The 15,168-nt window shown below is 36.7% G+C and overlaps 1 long non-coding RNA gene across 1 annotated transcript in view; it reads left to right on the forward strand.

Moving 5' to 3' along the window:
- Window positions 1-11,801: 11,801 nt before the first annotated feature.
- Window positions 11,802-15,168, forward strand: part of LOC121036805 (uncharacterized) — a 21,194-nt gene continuing 17,827 nt past the window's right edge. The window contains exon 1 of the long non-coding RNA XR_005793480.1: window positions 11,802-12,008. This is a non-coding gene — a long non-coding RNA (uncharacterized LOC121036805). The remainder of the gene's footprint in view (window positions 12,009-15,168) is intronic.

Raw genomic sequence — 15,168 nt, forward strand, 5'->3', positions numbered from 1 at the left:
TGGCACATTTTGTTTATTCATCATCTATCTATGGACACTTCAGTTGTTTTCATCTTTTGGCTGCCGCTAGGAACATATATGTGCAAATTATCTCTTTGACCCTGCTTCAATTATTTTGTGAGTCTGTACCTGGATGTAAAATTACTGGGCTACTTGGTAATCCATATTTAATTTTTTAACTTTTTTTTAAAGTAATATATACGATATATATATAATATATACTTTTAAAGTATATATTATATATATATACAAAGTATATAAAGTATATAATATATACTTTATATATATAATATATATATTTATATATATAAAGTATATAAAGTATAAAATATATAAAGTATATATAATATATATACAAAGTATATATATATAATATATATACTTTAAAGTATATATATATACTTATATATACATATATACATATGTATTTATACATATACATACATATATGTATATATATGTATACATATACATATATATACATATATATACATATATACATACATATACATATATTTATACATATATGTATACTTATATACATAAGTATATGTATATATACTTATATATACATATATATAATATATGCTTTTAAAGTATATATATAATATATACTTTATACTTTAAAGTATATATATATACTTTAAATATATATATACACTTTGTATATATATATACACTTTAAAGTATATATTATATATATATACAAAGTATATATATATAAAGTATATATAATATATACTTTATATATATATACTCTTTAAAGTATATATTATATATATATACAAAGTATATATATATATACAAAGTATATATATATATACTTTGTATATATATATAGTATATATATAAAGTATATAAAGTATAATATATACTTTAAGTGTATATATATAAAGTGTATATTATACTTTAAAGTATATATTACTTTATATACTTTATATATATATACTATATATATACTTTGTATATATATGTATACTTTGTATATATATATATACTTTGTATATATATAATATATACTTTAAAGTGTATATATATATAAAGTATATATTATATATATACTTTAAAAGCATATATTATATATATTATATATACTTTTAAAGTATATATATATTATATATATAAAGTATATATATATAATATATATATACTATATATATACTTTGTATATATATATCCTTTGTATATATATATATCCTTTGTATATATATATCCTTTGTATATATATATAATATATACTTTAAAGTGTATATATATATATAAAGTATATATTATATATATATACTTTAAAAGCATATATTATATATATATTATATATACTTTTTAAAGTATATATATATATATATGTATATATATATATATACATACATACATTCAGGCCCAATGTGAGGCCTGAACCCACAACCCCAAGATCAAGAGTCACATGCTCTACTAACTGAGTCAGTCAGGTGCCCTATCCATATTTAATTAAAAAAAATTTTTTTTCGGGGAGGCGCCGAAAGTGAGACAGAGAGAGAGAGAGCATGAGCAGGGTAAGGGGCAGAGAGAGAGCAAGACACGGAATCCGAAGCAGGCTCCAGGCTCTGAGCCGTCAGCACAGAGCCCAACGCAGGGTGTGAGATCATGACCTGAGCTGAAGTCGGATGCTCAGCCAACTGAGCCACCCAGGCGCCCTGTATTTATTTTTTTTTAAAAAGGCACTTTTAATTTTTATTTTTAATTTATTTTGAGAGAGAGAGCACAGTGGGGGAGAGAGAATCCCAAGAACACTCCATGCTGTCAACACAGAACCCAATGTGGGGTTCAATGTGGGGCTCGATCCCATGAACCATGAGATCATGAACTGAGATCAAGAATCAGACCCTTAACTGACTGAGCCACCCAGGTGCCCCCATATTTAATTAGTTAATTAATGTATTTATTTATTAAAAATTTTTTAAAATATTTATTTATTTTTGAGAGAGACAGAGACAGAATGTGAGTGGGTTAGGGGCAGAGAGAGAGAGAGACACAGAATCCAAAGCAGGCTCCAGGCTCTGAGCTATCAGCACAGAGCCCCACGCAGGGCTCGAACTCACGAGCTGTGAGATCATGACCTGAGCCAAAGTTGGACTCTCAACCAACTGGGCCACCCAGGTGCCCCCCCCCCAACACACTTAATTTTTAAAGGAACTACCACAAAATTATCCACAGCAGCTGCACCATTTTACATTCCCACCAGCAGTGCACAGGTTTCCAATTTCTCGACATCCTTGCCAACATTTCTTACTTTGTTTCTTTGTTCATAACCATCATGACAGCTGTGAGGTGGTATCTCATTGTGCTTTTTATATGCACTTCTCTAATGATTAGTTATGTCAAGCATCTTTTTATGTGCTTATTTGCCATTTGTATACCTTCTTTGAAGAAATATCTATTTAAGTCCTTTGCTTATTTTTTTATAATATTTTATTTTTCATTAAGTAATCTCTGTACCCACCATGGGGCTTGAACCCACAACCCAGAGATCAAGAATTTCATGCTTCTCTGACTGAGCCAGCCAGGCACCCCAGTCTTTTGCTTATTTTTTTTAATGTTTATTTACTTATCTACAGAGAAAGAGAGAGAGATGGGGTTGGGGAGGGGCAGAGAGAGAGGGAGAGAGAATCCTAAGTAGACTCAATGTTCAGCACGGATCTTGATGCGGGGCTTGATACTACAATCAGCAAGATCATGACCTGAGCCAATATCAAGAGTTGAGTGCTCAACTGAATGAGCCACCCAGGCTCCCCTCTTTTGCTTATTTTTTTTTTTCAACATTTATTTATTTTTGGGACAGAGAGAGACAGAGCATGAGCGGGGGAGGGGCAGAGAGAGAGGGAGACACAGAATTGGAAATAGGCTCCAGGCTCTGAGCCATCAGCCCAGAGCCCGACGCGGGGCTCGAACTCACGGACCGCGAGATCGTGACCTGGCCGAAGTCGGCCGCTTAACCGACTGCGCCACCCAGGCGCCCCCTTTTGCTTATTTTTAAATCAGGTTGTTTGTTTTGTTTTTGTTGAGTTGTAGGGAGTATTTATTTATTTTAAAAAGTTCTTCTAAGACTTTTATAGGTTTAACTGTTACTTTTTAAAAATTTTTTTTAAATCTTTATTTTTGAGAGAGAGACAGAGCGTGAGCAGGGGAGGAGCAGAGAGAGAGGGAGATACAGAATCTGAAAGCAGGCTCCAGGCCCTAAGCTGTCAGCACAGAGCCCGACGCAGGGCTTGAACTCATGAACCGTGAGAAAAAACGCCCTGAGCCGAAGTCGGACGCATAACCGACTGAGCCACCCATGCACCCCTAGCTGTTACTTTTAGGTCTTTGCTCCATTTTAAGTTAATCTTTGAATATGGTATAAGGTAAGGTCCCACTATATTATTTTGCATGTGGATGTCAGTTTTCACAGCATGATTTGTTGAAAAGATTGTCTTTTCCCCAATGAATGGTCTTGGCCCTTGTTGAAAATTATTTGACCATATATGTGAGGGATCATCTCAAGCTTTTAACTGCAGAGGATTATTCTTCTCTTTCTTCCCAAGCAAAGCTTACCTTTGAATAAAAGCCACTATTATCACCATTTATGAGTATACAAGTAACTATATTAGATGTTAGAGATACATAGAGGAGTAAGATATGGACTCTGCTCATGAAACTACCAATTTATTGGGGGAAGTAGAATATCTCATTAAAATACATACAAATACAAGATAGCATATGGTAGTTTAAAAATAAGTGCCACCTTATTGCTCAGTCAGTAAAGTATGTGACTCTTGATCTCAGGGTTCTAAGTTTGAGCCTCATGTTAAGTGTAGAGGTTACTTAAAAATAAAATCTTGGGGCACGTGGGTAGCTCAGCCAGTTAAGTGTCCAACTCTTGATTTCAGCTTAGCTCATGATCTCACAGTTCATGAGATTGAGCCCTTCATCGGACTCTGCACTGACATTGTGGAGCCCACTTAGAATTTTCTCTCTCCCTCTCTCTCTGCCCCTCTCCCACTTTCTTTCTCTCTCTCTCAAAATAAATACATAAACATTAAAGAGAGAGAGAGAGAGAATGCCTGAGTGGCTCAGTCTATTAAGCATCTGACTTTGGCTCAGGTCATGATCTCACAGTTCTTGAGTTTGGGCCCCATGTCAGGCTCTGGGCTGACGGCTCAGAGCATGGAGTCTGCTTCAGATTCTGTGTCTCCCTCTTTCTCTGTTCTTCCTCCCCACTCATGCTCTGTCTCTCTCTCTCAAAGATAAATTAACACCAACCCCCCTCCTCTGAAAATTAAAAATTTCCCTTAAAAAAATAAAATAAAATAGGGACACCTAGATGACTCAGTCAGTTAAGCATCCAACTCTTGATTTTGGCTCAGGTCATGATCTCAGCGTTCATGGGTTCAAGCCCTGAGTTGGGCTCTGAGCTGACAGCACGAAGCCTGCTTGAGATTCTCTCTGCTCCTCTGCCGCTCTCTCTCTTAAAATAAATAAATAAACTTAAAAAAAAACCTTAAAGGGGCGCCTGGGTGGCTTGGTCGGTTAAGCGTCCGACTTCGGCTCAGGTCATGATCTCACGGTCCGTGAGTTCGAGCCCCGCGTCAGGCTCTGGGCTGACAGCTCAGAGCCTGGAGCCTGTTTCAGATTCTGTGTCTCCCTCTCTCTCTGCTCCTCCTCTGTTCATGCTCTGTCTCTCTCTGTCACAAAAATAAATAAACGTTAAAAAAAATTAAAAAAAAAAACCTTAAAATTTTAAAACACAATTAAATAAAAATAAGTGGCACAGAAATTACATGTGTTGGGACTTCAGAGGCTGTGGTTTTAGGAATTAATTTTAAATGTTAAGATACCAATCAGTATATACACAAAAGTTCATAGTAACATTATTCATAATGGCCCCAAAATGGGAACAGTGCAAATGTCCATCAACTGATGAATGGATAAACAATATGTGGTGTATCTATACAATGGAATATTATTCACCAATTAAAAGAAATGAAGTACTGACACATATTACAACATGGATGAACTTTAAAAACATCATGCTAAGTGAAATAAACTAGTTACAAAGGGCCATATATTGTGTTATTCCATTTATATGAAATATTGAGAAGAGAGAAATCTATACAAGCAGAAAATAAATTACTGGTTGCCTAGGCCTGGAGGGGAGAGGTGGAAGCAAGGAGGGAGGAATGGAAAGTAACTGCAAATGGGCATGGAATTACGAATTTCTTTTTGGGATGATGAGAATGTTCTGAAATGGATTATGATGATGATTGCACAACTCTATGACTATACTAAAAACAATGGAGTTGTTCACATTAAACAGGTGGATTGTATGGTATATAAATTATATATCAATAAAGGTGTTATTTTAAAAAACAAATAGCCTCACCAGCCTCATCACTCCTAAATAAATGTAAATTTGAGGGTACTTGGGTGGCTTAGTCAGTTGAACATCTGACTCTTGATTTCAGCTCAGTTCACCATGATCCCAGGGGCATGGGATCAAGCCTTCTGTCAGTCTCCACACTCATGGAGCCTGCTTAAGATTCTCTCTCTCCCTCTGTCCCTCTCCCTTGCTCATGCTCTCTCTCTCCAAAATAAAAACAAAAATTTTAATGTAAATTTTATTGTATACAAACTGCACCTCAGTAAAGCAGTTATTTAAAAAGAAATAAAAGATACATTGGTGGGGCGCCTGGGTGGCTCAGTTGGTTGAGCATCCTACTTCGGCTCAGGTCCTGATCTCACATCTCATGAGTTCGAGCCCCACATTGGGCTCTGTGCTGATGACTCAGAGCCTAGATCTTGCTTCAGATTCTGTTTCTCCTGGTCTTTGTGCTCCTCCCCAGCTCTCGCTGGGTCTCTCTCTGTCTCTTGAAAATAAATAAACATTAAAAAAAAAAAAAGACACTAATTTGTAATCCAAAAGGAACTACTGTTTGGATCAAATGACCTGTTTGTCTTAAGTTTGTAGAATCCTATCTGATGCCATGCAAAAGAGTGTGAGTTTTTATATCTGAGGCATTAGGGAATTATTGAAGGTTTTTTATTAAGGTAGTGATATATGGAAACTGAATTTTAGAAAGATTGATACTGGCAGCTCTCAGTAACCTGAAATGAAATGGAGAGGAACTGGAAGGGGGTAGACTACTTAGGTTAGGCTATTCTAAAACAGTGGTTCACAGTAGCATCAACATCACCTGGGAACTTGTTAGAAATGCAAATTCTTGGCCTTCATCCCGGAGCTACTGAATCAGAAACTGTGAATTCGAGTTTAGCAATCTATGTTTTAATAAATCCTCCAGGTGATTCTGGGACAGGGAAACATTTGAGAACCACTGCTCCAGAAATAACAAGTATTTGAGAATTTTTTAAAATTAATTTATTTATTTTGAGAGAGACAGAGACAGTGTATATGGGGGAGGAGCAGAGAGAGAGAGAAAGAGAGAGAGGGAGAGAGAGAATCCCGAGCAGGCTCTGTGCTACCAGCACAGAGCCCTAATGTGGGGATCAAACCCACAAACTGCGAGATCATGACCTGAGCCGAAGTCAGACACTCAACCAACTGAGCCATCCAGGTGCCCCTATAAACTTTAAGAAATAATGCAAAGGATATTTTGTCCATCGAGGATAACAAATGTGCCACACTAGTGCAAAATGTTAATAGTAGAAGAAACTGTGAGGGATGGGGAAAATGTAATATGGGAACTCTCAGTAGTATTTACTGAATTTTCTCTAAACCTGTTCTAAACAGTTCTCATGAACTTTAAGATCATGACCTGAGCCAAAATCAAGAGTTGGATGCTTAACCAACTAAGCCACCCAGACATCCTGATACATCATTATTAACTGAAGTCCATAGGTCACATTAGAGTTTACTCTGTGTATATATGGGGTTTTGTGTGTACGGGCTTTGACAAATGCACAATATCATGTATCCACCATTACAGTATCATACAGAGGAGTTTTACTGCCTAAAAAATCCTCTGTAGTGTACCTATTAATCCCTCTTCCACCTCTTTCTCCTACCCCTGGTAACCACTGATCTTTTCACTGTCTCCTTTTCACTGTTTCCATGTTGTCATGTAGTTGGAATCACTCAGTATGTATCCTTTACAAACTGACTTCTTTCATTAAACAATATGTATTTAAGATTCCTCTGTGGCTTTTCCTGGCTTGATAACTATCTCCTTTTTAAAATTAAAAAAAATTTTTAAAATGTTTACCTATTTTGAGAGAGAGAGAGAGAGAGAGAGAGAGAGAGCGAGCACAAGTCTGGGAGGAACAGAGAGAGAGGGAGAGAATCCCAAGCAGGCTCCATGCTGTCAGCACAGAGCCTGTTGTGGGGCTCGATCCCACAAACCGTGAGATCATGACCTGAGCTGAAATCAAGAATTGGATCCTTAACTGATTGAGCCTTCCAGGCGCCCCAGATAGCTATCTCCTTTTAATCACTGAATAGCATTCCATTGTGTGGATGTACCATAGTTTATCCATTCACCTCCTAAAGAACATCTTGGTTGCTTCTCGTTTGGGGCAATTATGAATAAAACTTCTATAAACATTCACCTGCAGATTTTTATGTGGACATAAGTTTTCAACTGTGTTGGGTAAATACCTAAGAGACTAATTGCTAGGTTATATCCTAAGTATATGGTTAGACTATGTTTGGTTTTTTTTTTGTTGTTGTTTGTTTTTTTAAGTTTAGTTATTTATTTTGAGAGGGGGTATGAGACGCAGAGAGAGAGGGAGAGCGAGGATCCCACAAAGGCTCCGAGCTGTTAGTGCAGGGCCTGATGTGGGGCTTGATCTCACAAACCATGAGATCATGACCCAAGCTGAAATCAAGAGTCAGACTCTTAACCAACTGAGCCACCCAGGTGCCCCTGTTTTTCTTCTTCATACTATGTTGGCTCTTCTGAGCTTCAGCATTTCTTAGAGCATTTTAAAATAAGCTGCCCAAGGATCATCTGACTCAGAAATTGTAACTCTGACCATTAATTGATTAGGGACCAGATTTTTTACTGTAATAGTTGAACTGAATGCATAGGAATGAATAGGGTGCAATGATTTTTTTTTTCTGTTGGTAGTGAGGATAAGCCCAAGATTATATTTTATTGTCTTTTAGCACACTGACCATTTTTGCATCTAATTTAGTGATCTTATTTCAGCATTCCATTTTCCACTAGCTATATGTTTCTAGTTCTCCTTTTCCTTTGTTTTTAAAGGTTTTTATTTATTTTTTTAATGTTTATTTATTTTGAGAGAGAAGGTACAAGTGGAGGAGGGGCAGAGAGAGAATCCCAAGCAGGCCCCTCGCTGTCAACACAAAACCTGACACAGGACTCAAGCTCATGAACCATGAGATTATGACCTGAGCCACAGTCAGATGCTTAACCAACTGAGCCACCCAGGCACCCCAGATTTTTTTTTTAAGTAATCTCTACACTCATGTCCTGAGATCAAGAGTCGCACACTCTACTAACTGAGCCAGCCAGGAACCCCTACTTCTCCTTTTCTGAAACAGCTCAGAATTTAACTGATTTTCTCATTAATGAATTAAACAAAACTTTGACATGAGTTCACTATGTATTTGGATAATAATTTAAAAAGTCAATTTCAGAATTGTGTTTTCACAAGATAAAACGAAAATAATTATCTAGCAATAAACACTATAATTACATAACACATTAAGAAAAACCATGAAATTTTATTGAGAAGACAAAAAAAACACACATTTCTTTATTAGAAGACTCAAATTTCTAATGATTTTCCCATCTTATCCCATAAATTATTAATAACTTAGTAATTATTCCCAAAATAATTTATAAATTTAATGCTATTCCAACTAAAATTCTAAGGGGACTTTTTTTTCTCAGCTGAACCATTTCATCCTAAATCTAAGCATCTTTGGAAAAGAAAGACACTACTAGGTATTAAAATATACTTTAAAGCTGTTGAGAATCAAAACATTTTTCTGAATAGGTAGTATAGATAGAATGGACTGATTCAACAGTTCATAAAGATTTGGGATGCAGTACATGTGGCATTTCAAATTGGTAGAGAAATAATGAACTATTTAATAGTGTCAGGATAATTTGGGGGAAAAATGCTACCTTCTACCCCACAACAATGCACCATGAACAACAGCTATGTCATTCTATTTTCTGCTTCCCAACCATGCAATGTTATCTATTTTCATGCTTTCATGCCTTTGTGTACGCTGTTCTCTCTGCTTGGAATTCCTTCTTTACCTCATCCATTTACTGAAATACTATTCTTTCCAGATCCAAATTAAACATCTGTGAAGCTTTCCTTCTTTCTCCAAACAAACTTATGTCTTCTTTTGTGCAGCCACCATATCTACCACATATATCTACTATTGCATTCATAATGTTCAATTATGATTATTTATTTAAATTTCTACGCCTTTTACTAGACTGTAATCATCTTATGGCCAGGGACCATGTCTCTTTAATGTTGTATCTTTATATCTAGTACAAGGTGATTCATAATTGGTGCTCAATAAATATTTTTTGAATTAATGAATAAAATTAAATGTGATGATACTTTGACCAAAATGGAGCGATCAATCAATAAATAGTTGTCAGAAGCCCATGTGGTGGTCACGAGCATGGGTTCAAACCAGACTGCTTCAGTTTGAATCTCATATCCCCATTTACTAGTTGGGTGATCTTGGGCAAATGACTTAACCTCTCTGTACTCACTTTCCCCATCTGAAATGGCTATAATAGTAGTTACCTCCTCAGATTGATGGAGGTATTTAAAAGTTAGAGGATTTTAAAAGTTAGCATAGACTTCTACATCCAGGAAGAAATGGAATAGATGTACTTTTCCCTATTCCTTCCACTGAGTGCAACTAAAATTGCTGGATACATGGAGAGGAGAAAGTTAACCAGTTAACAATGTTAGGACCCAAGGAATAACATGGTGCTGAGTTCCCAGGTTTTCTTTTCACTGCATATATTCCAGACTGGATATTAGAAAAACCAGCACCTTGGAACTACCAATGGACACTGATTTAAAAAAGAATGTCCCCAAGAAAAGCCTGTTCTCTCTAGCCAAAGGACCAGGAAAGGAATAGTTTGCTAGACAAAACAACCTTTAAACAGTAACTGCTCTAACATTATACAAACATCACAGAAAACAAACTGTGGCTCCACCCACACAATCACCAGCAAAGGCCCTGTGGGGAGCCTTTCCACTTTTTCCAGTCATCCCAATGAGTCATCCCAATCCCCCTACCTGGGTAAATGTCAGAGAAAGCCAAGTGAAGAGCTAGGACTTTCATCTCTGCTTGGTGGTTAAGAGCATAGGATTCCCTGTGATGTCAGTGGAGACCATATGGGGAACCTGGACTTCTATCTTCACCCACAACACTCCTTCTCCTTGTCACTGGTGTCAGGATAGGCCTAATAGAGTCAGGACTTTCACCACTTGTCAGTGGTACCAATGCCATAAATACCTCCATGGTGTCAGCGGAGGCCACATAGGGAGCCAGAACTCCTGCCCCTACTCAACAGTAATCAAATGCCCCTTCCTCCACCCATGGTATCATAGAAGAGAACGAACACTTTCACTCTTACCTGGCAATAATGAGGTAGCACACCTCTTTACCCATCAGAGTGGAGGAGGCCTGCTAAAACACAAGATCTAAATAAGATCTGGAGTCTGGGCGCCTGGGTGGCTCAGTCAGTTAAGCGTCCTACTCTTGATTTTGGCTCAAGTCACAATCTCCTGATTAGTGGATTTGAGCCTCATGTCTGGGTCTGCAGTCACAGCATGGAGCCTACTTGGGATTCTCTGTCTCCCTCTCTCTCTACCCCTCCCCCACTCACATACATACATGTGCACACTCTCTCTTAACAAAAAACAAACATTTAAAAAATAAATGATATCTGGAGTCTTATACCACCCAAAATATAGGTTTCAATAAAAAATCATTCATAACAAAACCCAAGATGATCTCAGAAAGAATGAAAAAAAGATAACAGATGCAAAAAAACAAAACAAAACAAAACAAAAACAAAGAGATGCCAACACCAAAATGACACAGATGTTAGGATTATTTTATAAGAATTGCAAAGTAGATGTCATAAATATCTTTCAATAAGCAATTATGAGCATGCTTAAAAAAAAGCAAAAATAGACAGTTTTGCAAAGAAACAAAGTCTTAGGAAAGAAATAAGATATATAAGGAACAAAATGGAAATTTAGAGTTAGAATATTTAATAACCAAAATAAAAATCTTAATGGATGGGTTCAAAAGAATAATGGAGAGGACAGATGAAAGAATCAGTGAACCTAAAGATAGAAGAACAGAAATTACCACTCTGAACAATGAGAGAAAATTGATTTTTAGAAAAATGAACAGAATCTTGAGGACTACGACAAAAAGTCTAATAGTCGTATCTACAGAGTCCTGGACAGAGAGGAAGAACAGGGCTGAAAAAGTATTTGAAGAAATAGTAACTGTAAAGTTCCCAAAGTTGGCAAAACAAACAAGCAAACAGACCAAAAGACTCATAAACAATGCAAGAAACTGACTGAACTCCAAACAGGATAAACTTAAAGAATTTCATGTCAAGGTACTTCATAGTAAACTTTTAAAAACTGAAGACACAGGAAAATTTTGAAAGCACTCAGAGAAATTAAATATTACCTATAGGGAGAAAACAATTGAAATATTAGCAGACTTCTCATCAGAAACCACAGAGGCCAGAAGGAAATGGCACAACATTTTTGGAGTTGTGAAAGAGAACTAACCCAGAACTCTATCCAGAGACAATATCCTTCAGAAGTGAAGAATCAATCAAAACATTCACAGATGAAGGAAAACTAAAAGAATATGACACAAGATTCACCAAATTAGACCTACATCAAAAGAGTGGCTAAAGTAAGTTCTCTTCTAAACAGAAAGGAAATGATAAAGAATCTTGTAACATCATGCAAGGAGAAAGAACACAGCAAAAATATAGGTAACTACAATAGACTTTCTTTGTCTTGGGTTTTCTATGTTTGGCCGTTGAAACAAAAATTATAACACTGTCTAATGTGGTTCTCAATGTATGTAGAAGAAATATTTAAAACAATTATTTTACAAATTCAGGAGAATAAAGGGGCATAAAAGGAGTAAGGTAAAATGTCAACACCAGTGAATTTGATTGTAGCAGTGGTTACACAAATCAACCCATGTAAGAAAGTGACATAGAATTATACACACACCTTGTACTGATGTCAAATTCCTGGTTTTGTTATTGTGCTATAATTATGTGAGAGGTAACCATTGGGGGAAATTCAATTTTACATTAACACATATTAAGTTACTTTTTATATCAGCCTTTTTAGATCTTCTGGATTCTTCATTTTGTCATTAAGCTTGTCATCTATGAATCACCACCCATTTTGTATCAACTACAAATTTGATTAGCATGTGTCCAATATGCTCCTTTATGTTAAGTGGCTCATGAAAATATTTAACAGGATAGAGCCATAGAGGTCTTTAACAAATGACTAGAAACTTCTATTTCACCTTTGTATAAATTGTTCCAACTTATAATAAACTGTACTATCATCCAGCCCTCCTTGTCCATGAAGATTTGTCAAATGCCTTGACAAAATAAGGATCTACAAGGTCCATACCATTTTCTTGCTCTCTACAGAAGTGAGAGTAGTGATGAATAATAATGCCTACTCATTATTGAGTGATGAGGCCAAATTTTTAAAAAAAATTTTTAATGTTTATTTTTGAGAGAGAGAGAGAGACAGAATGTGAGCAGGGGAGGGGCAGAAAGAAAGGGAGACACAGAATCCAGAGCAGTCTCCAGGCTTCAAGCTGTCAGCATAGAGCCCGATGTGGGGCTTGAACTCACAAACTGCAAGATCATGACCTGAGCTGAAGTCGGACACTTAACTGACTGAGCCACCCAGGTGTCCCCCAAATCTTTTTCATATATAACTTTTAATTTAGTCGTTTCAAAAGTCTCTGATATAGATATTATTATTTTATTTTTGATGTGATAGAATTCAGGCTCCCTAGGGTACATGTAAGTGTGGTCTGGTTTAGGCTAACTACATATTCATTTTTCTAAGTACTGGTATTTTACCGACTGGTAGGAAAGCAGAAGCATACCTGGAGAAGCTGTGGAGACAGTAGTGGGTTTTTTTTTATTTTGTTTGTTTTTTGTTTGTTTGCTTTGAGGGAGTTAGAAGTGAAGGAGATAGTGTAGATTCTCAAGGGGAAGAATTTTTTTTTAAGAATTTGTCTTTTTTACAATGCTTATTTATTTATTTTGAGAGAGAGAGAGAGAGAGAGAGAGAGGGAGGGAGGGAGGGAGGGAGAGAGAATACAAAGCAGGCCCCACGCTGTCAGCACAGAACCTGATGTAGGGTTTGATCCCATGAACTGTGAAATCATGACCTGAGCCGATATAAAGAGTCAGATGCATAATTGATTGAGCCACTCAGGTACCCCACAAGAGGAAGAATTTTAGGGAAAGAGGTTAGATAAGGGATTTTTTTTTAATGTTTTTATTTTATTTTTGAGAGAAAGAGAGAGAGTGCAAGCAGGGGAGGGGCAGAGAGAGGAGGAGACACAGGATCCAAAGTAGGCTCCAGGCTCTGAGCTGCCAGTGTTGCAGCTCTGAGCTGCCTGATGTAGGGCTTGAAGTCACAGAGGGTGAGATCATGACCTGAGCTGAAGTTCGACGCTTAACCGACTGAACCACCAGGTGCCCCTAGATAAGGGGATTTTTAAGAAGCTTTGCTGGGTCATGTATAATACCCATTATTTATCAATACTTTCAAAGTTTGAATCATTGTTGTTTTGTAATAAGACCCCATGTGTGAGATTGATCTCAAGTAAGTCCCTGGGTAAGAGCATAACTAGCCTGAAGAAGCTCGGTCACATTTGGGTTACAAGACAGGCTCCAAGAGTCTGAGTGTCCAAGTCTCACTTTTGGCAAGTGGGGGAGCTGGGAATGGAATTCAGTCTCATCCCACTTGGAGTTCTGCCTTCTTCCCTTGTATCACCCTGTAGGGGTCAGACTGGGGAGAGTAGGGACCCTATTAGAAAGGTAGAACGCTTCATTTAGATCCACTTATTTTTTAGTGAATTCATGCCGTGCCTTATTTTCGCCACTTTTTTAGAGATTCACAAACCATTTGTCTAATTTTCCATTCCAGAATTTCGCCAAGGAAAAAATGTGTTCACAGGCTTATAGTTTCTTCTTTTAGAAAATGAGGACATTTGTCCATCTCAAGTCTTCTGGCACCTCTCCGATTCCCAACAAAGTTACCACCACATTTCAAATTCTGGCACTAAACCAGAGAGGTGAAGTCGCAGTAAATGGCTGGATGCTTTCTTACATCTTCACCTGCCGTGGAATTCTGTCTTTCACATGTAGCTCTTACCTTTCCTAATTTGGGGATAATTCTTTGTGATAGAAAATGTAAGCCAAGTAGGAGCTGATGAATTCTGCTTTGTCCTCTGTCATCTGTTATCATTACACCTTCTGTTCCTTGTTCTTCTTGCCGAGGACATCAATTTTCCTGACACTGCCTTTATGTATTGGTGCTGTTGAACACTATTATTACAAGGTAGTATTTTTAGATTAATTTATTAAAATACATCATAGATAGTTTAGTACAAAACCTTGCTTTAAAAATTATTTTGCCTATTTCAAAGCATTTGAGAGCTGTTCTGCTACATAAACATAATAACTACAAAGTATCCTATTTACAAGGTTTCTTCTAAAATGTAGAGTTTCAGGCAGTAATTCAACAGCTTTATTGTTAAAATGAAGACTTTTTTCCCCCAGCTTCACTGGCATATAACTGACATATAACATTACATAAGTTTAAGGTGTACAAACACTTATATATTGCAAAATGATTGCCACCGAAGAATTAGCTAACACCTCCAACCTGTCACTTAATTACCATTTCTTTTTTGTGGTGACGACATTTAAGATCTACTCTCTTAACTCTCAAGCATATAATATGGTATTATTGACTATAATCACCATTCTGTACATCAGCCCCCTAGAACTGGACAATCTTATAACTGGAAATTTGTACCTTTGACCAATATTTCCCCACTTCCTCCTCCACCCAACCCCCAGCCCCTAGCAACCACCA

Source organism: Herpailurus yagouaroundi, unplaced genomic scaffold (genome assembly GCF_014898765.1).
Source record: "Herpailurus yagouaroundi ecotype Mexico unplaced genomic scaffold, PumYag 28, whole genome shotgun sequence".
Taxonomy (NCBI): Eukaryota; Metazoa; Chordata; class Mammalia; order Carnivora; family Felidae; genus Herpailurus; species Herpailurus yagouaroundi.